This window comes from Ctenocephalides felis, unplaced genomic scaffold, assembly GCF_003426905.1.
Source record: "Ctenocephalides felis isolate EL2017-DRISC unplaced genomic scaffold, ASM342690v1 CF-g0.4_SCAFFOLD_01492, whole genome shotgun sequence".
Lineage (NCBI taxonomy): Eukaryota > Metazoa > Arthropoda > Insecta > Siphonaptera > Pulicidae > Ctenocephalides > Ctenocephalides felis.
The window spans coordinates 13,218,335-13,233,724 of NW_020537646.1; the positions used below are offsets into that span (position 1 = coordinate 13,218,335).

The window sequence follows — 15,390 nt, forward strand, 5'->3', positions numbered from 1 at the left end:
AATCTACTTCGACATTATTATTTTTTCTATTTATATGTTAAATTCGTTACAATTTTCCATTTTCCGGTTGTACAAATTAACACCATTTCATTCAAGTGTGTTTCGATTTCTATTAATCGTAATAAACGAATAAATATTCTTTAAGTGAATAATAAATCCTAACCGTATTTCTAAAAGCAAACCTATGCAGGAAGACTATAATAAAATATATAAGATTACGTTACTGAATACTCAATTTGAAAAACTTCATCGTATATAATTTACTAATGCGAATGTTAATAAACGACTACTAATAAAATCATTAATGCGTTCTAACAAAACTTAATCCAATATCAAGATTGTAAATTGATGAAAAAATGACAAATGTTTTGATTGCTCCTAAAAAATATAAAATTTATGACAAGGCAATTTAAAGTCGATGACATTAGTGTGTTTGCTAATTAAAGTAGCTGCTCATTAGTCATAATATACGGGTTATAATCGTAAAACTTTTGAAATAAACTTAAAGGTTTTATGGTATGATTAGACTGAATAAAGTGATCTCTAAGATGTTTTTGAAGATACGTATCACTTGGCATTAGATATTCTAACAGCAATTTTGTATTTTATATTTAACATTATTTGGAACAAATATGTACAAGAAAAGCTTGTTCTAAGGCTTGCACAAATTTATTGAGCACCAATGGTTCAATAACTTACTTCTTAATAATTGAGCAGATTTTAATATTTTAATTACATCAGCAACTAATTACCATCTGTATAATAAGTTTGTTTTCTTTTTATTATCTTCGTTTATGCTACTTTTTTAATATATTTAATTTAGTGTTGACCAACACATAATATCTCATATTATTTATTATTATAATTGTATTTTTAAGTCTTTTTGTAGCACTTTGTGGGCTAGGCTATGTGATAAAATAAAATTTATACAAAAATTTAGTACAAAATTGTATTAAATTAAATTAATATAAAATTAAAACTGTTACAGATATAAATTTAGTGCTAGAAGATATTATTTGTAGACTTGATTTGTAGATTTCTACATGTATAATTAATGTACAAGCTGAATTTTCTATTTACCTTAATAATTAGGTAAATTTGTTGTAATAATTAAGAAAATTAACATTAAGATATTTGATACAAATGTTGCTATCTAATATGTTTTGAAAGTAGTCTTATAACAAGACTGAAATAAAATTTCTTTACCTATATAGACATGATTTTTGCCCTTTGTGTATGAAAAAAATGTAGAACTATAATACATATTTATTTTTAAGTTGTGGTTTTAACGCCAATTTGTACAGTAGATCCCCGTTATTACGATCATGCTTAATACAATTTCTCGCATAAAATGCCAATTTACGACGATAATACTTCGAAACATATTGCCTCGATTCTCCATAATACGTTCTCTTTCATGAGATCTGTTTTTGGTATAGATCCTGTAAAATCTTTATGAAGGGTTTTTTGTATTCGATTATCTTGTTCAATATGAGCAATTCAAATTCAATAATAAGCTTGCAAAATTTTTCTTTTCAATTATCCACATTTTTAAGTAAGGCTGCGTTTCATCCAAAATTATTGTAACAACTTAGGCATTTGTAAATTTTTTTTTGTCGGATTTGTCGGAAATCCTATGTACTTCTTCATCACGGTTTCAAATAATAATATAACAATTCTAACAATTGGTATTTAAAGAATTTAGTTCACACGCAGACCGTGGGTAATTAATTAATTTAGTCTTCGCATATAAAACTAAATGGAACAAGAATTCTCCATCTGGTTTCTGTGTTTAGTCGGCGCGGCGTTCGAAAACAAAATTTCAAAAGGGTTATACCCTTCTATAAAATTCTCTAAGTCTAAACCTAATAAATACTTGAAGATATGCTCCATTAGTATAACTGCTACTAATATTTTACTATTACTAATATTATATTACTGGCGCCGATTATAAGTGCAGAGGAGAGTATATTTTTACTTGAAAGACAGTGTGGAATCTTGTCTGAAACTGGGTTCCCGCGATTACGCATTCGTTTTAACGATGTCTGATAGAAGTTGATAATGTGTACTTTTATTAAAAGATTCAAGACACATTGACAGCTGATATTCAATCTGTGGTATTATGATATATGTATTAATAATATGTAAACAAAAAATCAATGTATCGGCTGCAAATCGTCAGGATGGATACAGAGATTATTTATAAGAGATTGACTGTGTATGCCAATTTAATTAGCAAAATTTTTATGGAATAACTGAATTCTATTTCAAGTATTTGAATCATTTTGCATTTGAGTATATGCAGGGCCGGCTTTAACACTACCAGCGCCCTGGGCGAGATTTCTACGGCGCCCTTCACCTGCAATTCAAACCCATTTGGAAAAAAGAAAAACATCTAATGAAATAACCGTTTATTAAAAAAAAATTATTATAAAAGATAACCATTAATAGAACCACTAATAGAATTTTACTTTTCTGGCCTTTCTATCAGCAAACTCTTTTATAAGGTTGTCGAAGTCGATGTTTTCAGCAATTTCGTTCTCAATTGACACAGTTGCTAAGTTTGTCAATCTAGATTGCGAAATCGCTGATCGAAGATAGGTTTTTATTAGCTTCAGCTTTGAAAAGCTCCCCACTAGCAACCGTTACAGGTATAGTTAATAAAATTCGCAATGATATCCATACATTTGGATACAGTTCTTGTAAGTTGAAATCGTTGATAAAATTTATAACAAAAATGGGAGTAACCACATTTTTATCAGGTGGGATGCCAGACTTATAAGTTCATCACATAACATACAACCATCTATGTCTGATTTAGAGTCTACAGTTAATTTTAAATGGAGATCACTACAGAGCTTGAGAAGGTCGCGTTTTTCTGGAATCTGTTTAATATTGTACAAAAAAGACCAATATTCCGAGTACTCATTTAACTGTTCGAACCTTTCATTGATTGAAATTAATGTTGTCCAAAAGACAGTTGAAAAATTCAACCTCAAATTTTTTTTCTGGAGAAGTTATAGGGTCATCGCGTGCAATTTCACCAGCTTGACGCTCAATTTCTAGTTCTTCAGCCAACTCCTTCGCAGTTAAAATAGCGCTTTTAAAGCCCGTATTTCTGTAGTCTTCCAAAAAATTGCCGCATTTTTTCAACATTTGTGTACATTTACCAAGATCCATATCTGTTGACTGTGGAGATTTACTTACAACATTTATTTGATGAAGTATGTCATACCAAACAACCAATGAAACTATGAAGCTGAAATCTTTAGTTGTTCGGCTAGAGTAGTAGCTTCATGAGACATTTGAACATCAGTTTTCTGAGTTTCAAGAGCCAAAGTAATCAAAGCATCATGGATAGTACTAATTTGATAACGGACTACTGTAACACTACTTATTCTTGCTTCCCAACGAGCGTCACTGTGCTTTTTTATAGTATATAGTCCCAAGTGATCGGTTAGAATTTTCCATCGATGAACAGAAGCTGAGTGGTCTGAAATATCACCCTTCATAGCTAATCGCAAGTGCTCCTGCATGACTAGATGAAATTTGGCTAGTATTTGTACAAAGCCTAAGAACTTTCCGTTATTTGGCGTATATAGTTTGTCAGAAGTGCCTCTGAACGCCATATTGTTTTCGGCTAAATAAAGTGTGATATGCATCTATCTAGACAAAACATTATTCCATCGTTTTTTCTATTTTTAATCGTAGTTCAGCTTCAATCCATGAAAAAGTAAAACTTCTTATGAAAAGTGCTATTTTCATGATTTTTTAATATTTCAGACAAGTATTTCCAGTTGTTATACCCTTGAGATACTAAGTTCGACGTTGAGCTACTATCAAATAGTCTACAACAAAAACAATAAAATCGATCCTTAGAAACGGAGTAAATTAACCAACGGCGCTGAATTGTTTCATTGTTTGTAAGAATTTTTGTGAAATGAGAATTAGAGAAATGTCGGCCTGCATCATTCTTCGGATAATTATCAATGTGAGTTTGCACTGGGCCACTAGTAATTATGTGATCAATGATTTTGCCATTTCGAGTGACTGGCCAAGTGGCCAAGTTCGCTATCTCATGCGAATGAGCTGAGTTTGTTACGCTTCGCTACAATAACGCTAGCTTTTTTTTTACCAAAACGTTAAAAGGACAATGTGTTTTGACAATAGACAAAAAAAACGCTTCATTTACGAGACTACTAAGCAGAACTCGAACTATGAGCATAAGCCGGGGGGCGCCTGCAGCGCCCCTTTTTGCCGGCGCCCAGGGCGGTCGCCCACCTCGCCCTACCCTAAAGCCGGCACTGAGTATATGCATGTAATAATATATATGTCATGAATTTAGGATTAATTGATTGTTGATGTAATTTTTTTTTAAATCAAGATTCATTAATCTTGGAATGAAGCAAGTAGTTGAAAATATTATATCTTAAATATTGCAAACGATACAATATGTATTGATTAATTATATCTATCAATATCAGCTTATAGACGTGTAATTTCAAAGAGCAATAATATATAATATTATATGTAATTTTCTATAATTTAATTAAGACCCTCTTGTACTTGGATTTCACGATCAAGTATTAAACTTATGAGTCTATTTAAAATGCATTAATATATAATATTATATATATATATATATATATATATATATATATATGTATATAATTTCATTTTTATAATACATATTAAACATATTGTACTTGCACAAATTCTCTTGTACTTGAATCACTCTAACTTGCAACGTTTTGGGTATAAAAAAAATTAAATTTAATTTTATTATCAAATATTGTTTTATTAAATATAACAAATTCATTAAATATAACAAAACAGTACTATGCATATTAGTATATTGATTAAATATTTAATTTTGCATAATTTTTTACGTTCTTTCTTGAGCTTTTGAAAAAGCACTTGGGTGATTCTGCTTAGAATGCAAAAACGCAACAAATTAAACTTTGAAGTTTTAGTTAGTTATTTATATAAAACTTTGTAGTTTTAAAGTTCAAGGTAAGACTGTCATTACCTTGACAGGTAAAATTTTTACAAATGAATAGTTGAATAAGAATAGTTTAATAAGAAGTTTATATAAATAAATATATATTTTTTTTATTGATGTATTATTTTCATATCAAAGTCAGACAGGGGTGCCTGGTATGAGATTATAAAACAATTTTCATAAAATTGACTTTAAAATTTAAATACATTAAATGCTACCTGATTAGGTCATTTTGCATCACAATGAACATATTAATTGATAATATTAACATCATATTCCATCTGCACAATTACAATAATTTTATATAATAAATTATATTGTACTTTTATAAAAAATAACTTCAAATATCGATTTTTTCCTTCTTTAGCAAGGTATTAGCATTATTTTTCCGTACATTTTCCTAATTTACGATTCGGCCTCGTCGCCGGTCTCATGTAAAACGGCGGCGAGTGCTTTTTTGATTCGCGTGTGGGCAGTCGGAGTTTTATTCTGACCGAGACGATGTTGTTGTTTTAAACCATTTTATTCGTTTGCGTTTGTTCGTAGTCGTTTTACGAATTTTACACTCTGAACTCTTCAGAGTCATTCACCTTAATGCCGGCTTGTCTCAGTTTTGCCAGAGAAACTGTGAATCATTGGAGGAAATAGATTTTTGGAAGTCGATTGATGGTAATGGATAGGTATTATGTATTATTCAAGTTCCCACAACTTAAATATTCTGGAACATCTATTACATTGAGTTGAAATTACTCTGCTAAAAAATCAAATTTAGCAAGTGATGTATAAATTTTAAAATTTATTCTTTATAATTTTGTTTTTGATTGTATATTTGAACATTTAATAACTTACAGTTACGTATGTACTTATAAATCTGTTTCAAATATCGATTTTTGTTTAAAAAATATTTGCAATGATTTATTATTTATAAACATTTGAGCAATATTCAACTAGCATTTCAAACATAAAAATAAACGTAAAAAAAAAAATATTTCAGACTTTGAATATATTTTATCATGTGCTATTGACTTAATACTTCAAACATTATTTAATAAGAATAACTTTTTTGCAATAAAAATCCATTCTAATTAGAATTGTCTAAGAACTTCATTAAAAAATCTCTTGTACATAAAGCACATTAAAAATGTTCAGAATGATATATTTGGCTCTTCTAAAAATTATATATTTAATCAAAATATATTATACATACTGTCATATGCTAATATTTTATTATTAAAAAAATAAAAAATAAGATTTGTAAGGTACCCAAGAGTGTATATCATAAAATTCAGAGACATAAAATTCTTGTAAGCTTGTACATATGAGCATGTTAATTACTAGATTAGAGAACTTTAATGTGAACCACTTTTCTATATCATGTACTCTCTATATAACTATACATAAAATAAATCTGAAGCTTAGCCAGAGGTAGGAAATAAATAATAAATAATGAAATTATAATTATTTTACGTTTAAGTTCAAATGTTTTCGTTTAATTTTTAAACATACCTCACCGATTTAGTAAATATTATATATAAAATTTTCTTATTTATTCAACAATATTTTTAAACAGAAAATAAAATTTATATTTAGCATTGGTTGAATTATGTAGCTGTCATTTTATAAAATCCATTTTAAATAAAAAATAAGACATTGTATCTGTTTTGGCTCCGATGGTTGACCCTTTTTAGCCAAATAAGGTGACAAATTTTTGAAAAAAAAGAAGCAAAAAACATATTTCTACAATGATGAATTAGCTGGGTGTTTTACTGAACATGGTCAAATAGTTGTTTGTTTTACGTATGTAAGTTATTGTGATATAACTAGTTTGACAATATTAGTACTCAGAGTAAAATTGGACTTTTGTGCTCCATCTCACCCTATGTTTGTGTGTATATGTGTATGTGTGTGAGTGCATGTATGTGAAATTGAGGACTCAAAATTATATGATACAAAAAAAATACTCCAGAAAACTATCTGGAAGTTTTACTGAACTGAATAGTCATATAGTTATTTGTTTCATTTGTGTAATTTGTTGTGTTATGATTAGTTTAGTTTTCACAATATAATTGCTCGGAGTCAAATTGGATCTTTGTGCCCCGTCTTACTCTATGTGTGTGTATGTGTATGTGTGTGAGTGCACGTATGTGAAATAAAGGATTCAAAATGATATGATACAAAAAAATACTCCAGAAAAATGTGCACGTACCAAAAATTGTATTAGCAAGATGATATTTTCAACAGCCGTCATTATCTCATTTTATTATGTAGTGTAATACTAATATAATCTATTAGTCAATTTATTTAAATTAGAATTATTATTGTGTCAAAAATAGTTCCTCACCCCTGTCTCCTTACCGTCGGCACTGGCTACAAAGTTACGCTACTACAAGTTCGGGCGCCAGGGCACTCTCCAGTGCAGACAGGTGACACAAATACGAGGGACTATCGAAGACACTTTTTAGTCTTTTTACTTTTATTTCATTATTTGGTTCGATTAGTTGACGATGATCCCGAAGAAGAAGGAACATCGAAAAGGGTTTTGATCGGAGAGAGAAAAAACGATTGTCGATGATGCCATTGGAACTTGATGAAAATTATATCGGATCTGTTTGGTATATTTTAAAAGGCAGACAAGACACGTTGAAGATTAGACTTATGTAGGAAAGAGGAATGAGATAAAGGCTGGCGCCTCGGAAGTGCCGCTGACTTTTATTGAAGTACTAGTTGGTACTAATAAGTACTAAGTACTAATATATGATGGATTTAATTACAAAAGTTTTGATGATTATTCTTTTTAAAATGCTGCATGAAATAACAAATGAATCACAGAATCTTGATATTGCAGCTATGTTTTGTATCTATTAATGGTCCTGTAAGCTGTTATGATAATTTGACATAACTAACTACGTTGTTTTCATTGATGGTGTTCGGACGTATTTTCATTTTATTATATTGGCCATAAAGGCAAAGACAATCTTCATGGCATTGAGCTTTTACACAAAATGGTTGCTACTCCTGGTAGAGAGAGTGCAGAGATTTTGGTGGGACTAATTGTTCACTTCTAGAACTAAAGTCCGCGTATTACCATGTGTAATAAATAATCAATAAATAAATATTTTCCAATTAGAACTTAGTGACAAATCAATAGTACTGCAATAAGTACATCAATTATACCAACAAATCAGTGTTTAATACAGTCCGGCTACAAGGGTTAAATTAGAACCCAACAACCTGAGTAATCAAAGAAAAGTTTTAATAAATTCCATAAATACGCACATATTTAGTTGGCCCATCTCCAAGTATTTGTATTAATAATATTTCTATAATAGATGAAATAGAAAAAAAAATTTTTGAACCAGTAATGCCGTGCAAAGACTATTTTTACTTGGAACTAATTGCTATCCATATTTTCATGCAAAAACCAATTGTATCTTTATCTGAAGATAGATATTCAGGTAAAGGAATTTATGCAAGTGTACATATTATATTATATGAAATTAAAATCTTGAAAAACAAAAAAGCTAGTTAGAGAGTAATGTGAATAGGGGAGTATTATGCATAATTCACTGCTTCTATAATTATATTTTTTATTTTGAATATATTGTTGCCAAAATTTTATATGATCTCATAATTCTCTTTTAGTATCGTAAGTTTCCATTAATATATTCATGTTTCGCCTACGTGCAAACTGAAAAAAATGGATATTTTTGGGGTCAATAAAACCGATGTAGATATATTATTATCGTTCTTGCATACAATGGTCAAAAAAATTTTAAGTAAACTTAATAGGGGTACAATTTTCAAAGTAGACAAGTGTAAATACTTATTAAAAAAACGTTCCTAAAATGTAGTAAAAGTTAAAATGACATCTATGATGTGGGTATTAATACTGCCCCTAAATATAATTTTAGAGAATAATTATTTTTAAATACTGAATTATAAATATGTCAATTCATCTTATAACCACAATTATTCTAAATTTTCTAAAACCGTTTACTAAATATGTATTTTGTACCATCATTCAGTGACCGCAAAATTACTGAGCATCAGATATGGAATATGACGTCAATGAAACCTATCATGATGTCAATGATTTATACTTAGAAAAAATACGCATATATTGCAAAAAAATTAAGCTTTTTTGTAAATAAATTTATTTTAAATAATCATGTAGTTAAAAAATAATATTTATTAAAATTTCTTAGAATATTTGGATTTCTTTTTAGCACGATCTTCCTCTTCATATACTTCACTTAGATCAATGCCACTATCATCCAAACCTGTTAATAAGTTCCATTCTTTTCTTGGTTGATTTATTTCTTCAGAAGCACATGGTTTCAAATCTGAATTCTCAGTTTGGTCCGAATTATGTGTAGTATCTTGAATTTCATTTTGCATTGTTTCAATATTTTTGGTTTCGGAATCATTGGAAATCAAATCTTGTTGTTCTACAGAATTTTCCGATGTTTCAGAATTTTGCATTATTGGATTTATTTTTTTGGGTGGTATACAGTCCTTTGTGCATGGTAAATGAGGTAAGTTCGACCTACGAGGGGTGGTTGGAACAGTTTTACGATCTGGAGTTTCTATCGTTACAGTCTTTATAACAGGAACAGCATTTTTTTGTTCAATTTTAGAAGTAGTGTTCGGTACCAACACAGCATTTTCCTTTTGATTTTCATAGGTTACACGAGGGGTAGTTGGAACAGTTTTTCGTTCTGGAGTTTCTGTCTTTGTAACGAGAGCAGCATCTTTTGTTCAATTTTAGAAGTAGTGTTCGGTACCAAGAGAGCATTTTTCTTTTGATTTTCATAGGTTACACTTTCACTGCTTTGATCTTGTACTTGAGGTTGTAGATCTCTTCCTTCATCTGAAGGATTTTCTAGACACTTATCGTTTGTATTATTGATCGTTTTTGGTGGGTTATGTTTTGTTTTATCTTCTTCAGTTATAATAGGTCTATCAGAAGTTGTATTTTTGGGAGAATCTTCAGTGATACATTTTATATCTTTATCACTAGCTTCAGGTGGAGGATCTATCACTGGTGGAGTTTCGTCAATAGCACACGGTGAAGCATCCTCAGTTGTACCAGACGAGTCTTCATTTGCTCCTGGTAGAACATCCTTAGTTGCGCTTGATGCAGCATCCTCAGCTGTACTTGAAGATGAATCCCTTACACCACATGATGGATCTTCTTCATTCGTTTTAGGTACACCTCCTCAACCGACTTTTCTGGTAAATCCAAATCTTTACCACTGTCATCGGTACCAGGTATAACATCTTGATCTTCTTCTACTTCCTCCTCCAATGGACCTTTGTATGCAGTATCTTGAGCTTCTCTGGATATTTGTCCAAAGTAACCTAAGACAATTGCAGTCAATCCGACTAACTTGTACACTTTTTTGGACGGTTGTTTGAATAGATAAGGTGGCATACTTTTTGGCCATGGTGGTTTTGGACTTCTTACTATGGTATATACTGACTTTACTGGTCCAATTCTATACCCAGGAAAATAATAGAGTAAAAAATATGATAAGGAAAACTTGTAACGTTTTTATACGTCATACCTGAATGGACGGAACATTATTGAATCTTATAAAATATCTTTATAAAATAAAAGTGGATTAAAAAGTTTAAAATAATATTACGTCTACTAATTTGTAATTAATGCATTTTGTATAAAAATATAAAAAATAAAAAATTATAAAAAATGATTCACTTATATTGTTTTGAAAACATCATTTCAATTTGACGTACATTATATAATTTTACACTGGTACATTTTTGTAGTAGGCCGTACTATAAAATAAATTAATAATTTTTGATGAATTATCTTCATGATTATCATAGAAATTTCTATTTATATTCAGAGAATTTAACAAATATCATTGAGGCGAACATAAGGACTAAAATTTAAGTACTTGGTTTGAAGTATTTTGGTGATAGTCAACTGCGTCCAATTTCGATCATAGCTCTGGTAATGTTTTAAACAAACATCTTGATGAAAGTAAAATTGAGTGAAAAAGGTTCTTCTTATATTAAATGTCTATAACTGCATAAGGTATATAAATTGCTGCTGATAGAGTAAATTGAATTACTTCAGCTTCTGATGATCCATCAACGTCCATCAGATTATTTTATCATTGGATGTCTGATATCCATAATTTTCCCAAGGGATTTAAATATATCTTCTTCCTTTAACCATATTATTTTTAGGTCTACGAACTTTTACCTTTATCTCTTCAAAACTCCTTCACCCATGTTAATCTTTCCAAAACATTTATATTCATCTAACACATTGCACAGCCAATTTGTAAGTCATTTCCCCAGCGCAATTTTTTTATGGTCGACCTGTTCATTGTCTGCAGGTCGTTTATTCGTTATTTCATGATATGCTGGCATTTTGCTTATTTAAATTATGTACATGTCGCATTTGTGGAACTTGGGCATATATTGTGTATGATGCATTCTGCCACCCAGCAAAAATATATGAAGTTGCGATAAACGACCATGTCAGTCAAATCGTGATACCGATAAGGAACATGTCGAAAGCGGATATGCGTAACAGGCTGATAAAACATGGAAAATTAACAACAAAACTAGTCTTTATCTGCTCTTTGTACGGTTTGGATATGAATTCAAATGGTAGAATAATTGAGGTAACGAGCTTTATTAATAAAAAGCAACTTTTGAAAAGTTACACGCAAGAAGGAACGCAAGGAATTGTCCAATTCCAAATTGATTTCTACCAAACAATTTTTTTAGTATCTTGACATGATTGTCTTGGATTCAATGAAGATTAAAAAATTAGACAGAATAAGATAAATTTTATATATGTAAAATTTGTAAAAGTTACGCACCTATTTGAAAGATCACAATAATTTGTCCATCTTGGTTACGACTAAGCTATTTCTTCTAGTAATATTATACGAATGATTCTTAGATTAACTGATAATAGGATAGAAGTGAATAATAAGGTAAAAACTATTTATGTAAGGATTGAGAACAAATACTCGATGTCAAGAAGTACCAAACTTGTTAATGTAGTTTGCATTCATCCATTTGTACTCATTCATGCATTCAAAATTACAGTCATTTTCACTCATTCTTTAGATTTTTACTCACTCACAAAGATATGTACTCATGATAGTAAAATACTCTCATTCATGTACAAAAACATTAATTCATTGATTTTGCAGTCATTCATACAGCTTCAAACTAATTCTCTTAAAAATTTCACCTTAGATTTACACTCATTCTATTTAAATTACACTCATTTATGTAGATTTACACTCATTCGTTAAATTTGTACTCAATCATGCAGATTTACATGTAGATGAATGATTCACATAGTATAGATTTGTACTCATTCTAGTATAAATAGACTCATTCATGTAGATAAATAGATTTACTATGTTTTTATTAAAATTATACTCATTTATGTAGATTTACACTCAATTCATGTAGATTTACAATCAATCTTTGTATACTAGCATAGATCTATATTTAGTATTTATATTTCAGTAAAATCAAACTCATTCTTGAACATTTACTCTATTTTCATTCAAATTAGACTTTTTTATGCAGATTACTTTCATTCGTTGTATTGGCTAATTGGCAGGAATTCAAATATGTGTTATGAAAACAAACTCCTTTTATATAAAACTATAATTATCCCAATCTGGACATACGGAAACGAGCTATTCAAATGCGTGCGCAAGCAATTCAAATATAAAAAAAAATTCAAATAGCGCAATCGAAAATTTTAAGATGCATTGTGACCGTACCCTGGTATATTACATATGACACTCTACATAAAGACCTAAAAATAAAAACTATTAATGAAATGATAAAAGAAAGGAGCATAAATACCACGAAAAATTACCAGGTCACGCAAACAAATATTTAAAGAATTAAACGAGGAATCTCCTACACACAGATTGAAAAAAAGGCCATACGATCTTAAAATAAATGTAAAAAAATAAAAAAAAATCTCATAGAAGATAATGTCTTAAATGCATATACACCCAGCATCATTGTCTTAAAAAAATTATATAATTGTGATTGGCAATAAATTTATGCAAATAAAAAAAAGATTACACTCATTCATGTAGATTTGTATATGTACTCACTCACTTAGACTTATCCTTGTTCTATTAAAAATATACACCATCATTAAGATTCGTACTAATGCTAGTGAAGTTTTGTTCCAAAATGTAAAGAAATTTTTAGTCTCCACAAAATTGCAGCTATTTTTAAAAAAATATTATAAATGTGATATATTTTTCGATCTGAAAACGAATGCAGCTTTCACCGATTGTCGATAATTTGATGATTTGACATCTTGACGTTTGAACTCGATGTATCCGTCATGTTCTTATAATATGACAATTAATAAATTTATATATACATATATCTTTTGGCATTGATGCACACCTGTCGACGGTGAAAGAAATGGAATTGCAAACCTAAATAAAAATTTGCATCTTATAAAGAATCGAAGTACCATCAGAATGAAAATTGTAAATGAAAAATTATTACCTATTACATATTATATATAGAGATAGTCAGAAAAATCGAGCGTTTTAAATTTGTTTTATATTATATTTTCGATGTTATATTTAAAAAATGGGCTTCTTCGTGGATCACGTGGTAAAAGGTTTGGTCTTGCGATATCTTTTAATTCAAGAGAAAATTACTTTTCATAAAATAAAATTAAAAAAAATAAAGATAAATTATACAAATGTTTGTAACATATGAATTATGAAAATTTCGCAATTATTAGAAAACTGACTATTATAAGTTGTCATTAAAACTGTCACCACCTTTTTATCACTTTTCACTTATGTCGGTTGTTTTCTATATCAAGCATTGATAAAATGCAAATATTTATCAAACATTTAACTTTGTTTTGTATGAGTTATATTTTACAACAATAGATATAAATATTTAACAATCGTTTTCCACAAATTTGTACTGGCGGGAGCCCTGATGGATATCGTGCCGTACTTGCATAAATGACAATTATCTTTTGTTGAAGATAACGAAACGTTTTTGTGATTAAACACATTGTTTTGTTTGAATTCATTGTTCGTTCATACGGGTCAATTATGTGTACTGTTTTAATATTATCTAAATACAAACGTTAGCTAAAACAATAATTAACGGCCTGGGCTAAAGAAATGGGGCACAAAAGTTATGTGGAAACACACATCCACAATAAATGATTATTGGGTGTAACGGTTGAGCGCACTGCCTCGTGAGTTCGAACACTCGCTCTGGACAACCTGATATCATGCATTAGTGATATGAATTTTCTTTCGAAAATATACATCAAAAATGTTTTCAATTGAGAATAGCCCAGTTTCAAACACTGCAGTGTGAAATGGCATTGGAAAATCTCTCACACTATTTGTATTTTCACGTAGTTGTAAAGTTAAATGCCCTGAAGGTTGTCACCTTCATGGCCAATATAATAAAACGAAAATACGGCTGAAATTTAAATTTCTATTTTACTTATAATTAATTTTAATTCTTGTTTAATAGAATTTTTATTTCACTCATAATTTATTTATTATTTCTAGTTTATGTCTGTTCTATGTGGCACGTGGATGCCAAATAAACTTATTATATATATATATTTATTTGACTTATGCAAATTATACATATGCACTATACGAATGGCAAACATTTTCCATTATTATTGCACTAATTAACCAGTTGTTAGAGATAAAGTAATAAATGCCAGAACCATAAATCACAATTGTGGTTTATGGGACAGGTACAATAATCAATTGCATATATAATTATATATAATACATTTGAATAATGTGAAAATTTACCGGTTTTTATTTTTTTAGTATTCAAGTTTAATGGAAAAAAATCTTTGAAAATTTTACTTTCAATATTTGGTATAAAAATGTATTGTTATAGGATTTTCCGGAGGCATTGTGACTGCAAAATTAAAAACGAATTGACATTTTTGAAAATTAAAAATCCTTGATAAAATCATCAATAATTATATTATTATCAATACAATTACAATGATTAATTTTGCACAAAATTTAGAATATGCTACTTAATATTTTTTTCTAAAATATATTACTTTACTTAATCAAATATTTTTTTTATCAAGAGCATTGAACTTTTTGCGTCTGTCGTATTTGTGATACATTTTTGTATATTAATGTGTTATACTTTGAAATTACAAAATACAAATTTTTAATAAAATTTGTTCTACAAGTATTTTATGAACTTCTTTGTGGCTAAAATGACAAAAACTTTGGTTTTGCACATGCAGATTCTAATCCTTTTTGATAACCTGATATCAAGTAGTAGTGATAGCAGTTTTTATTTGTCAGATCAAAATATAATTTCTGGTTAAATAA

General features: G+C 29.3%; 1 pseudogene; it reads right to left on the minus strand.

Moving 5' to 3' along the window:
• Positions 1 to 2,394: 2,394 nt before the first annotated feature.
• Positions 2,395 to 3,629, minus strand: LOC113370427 (annotated as a pseudogene).
• Between the last annotated feature and the right edge of the window lie 11,761 nt (positions 3,630 to 15,390).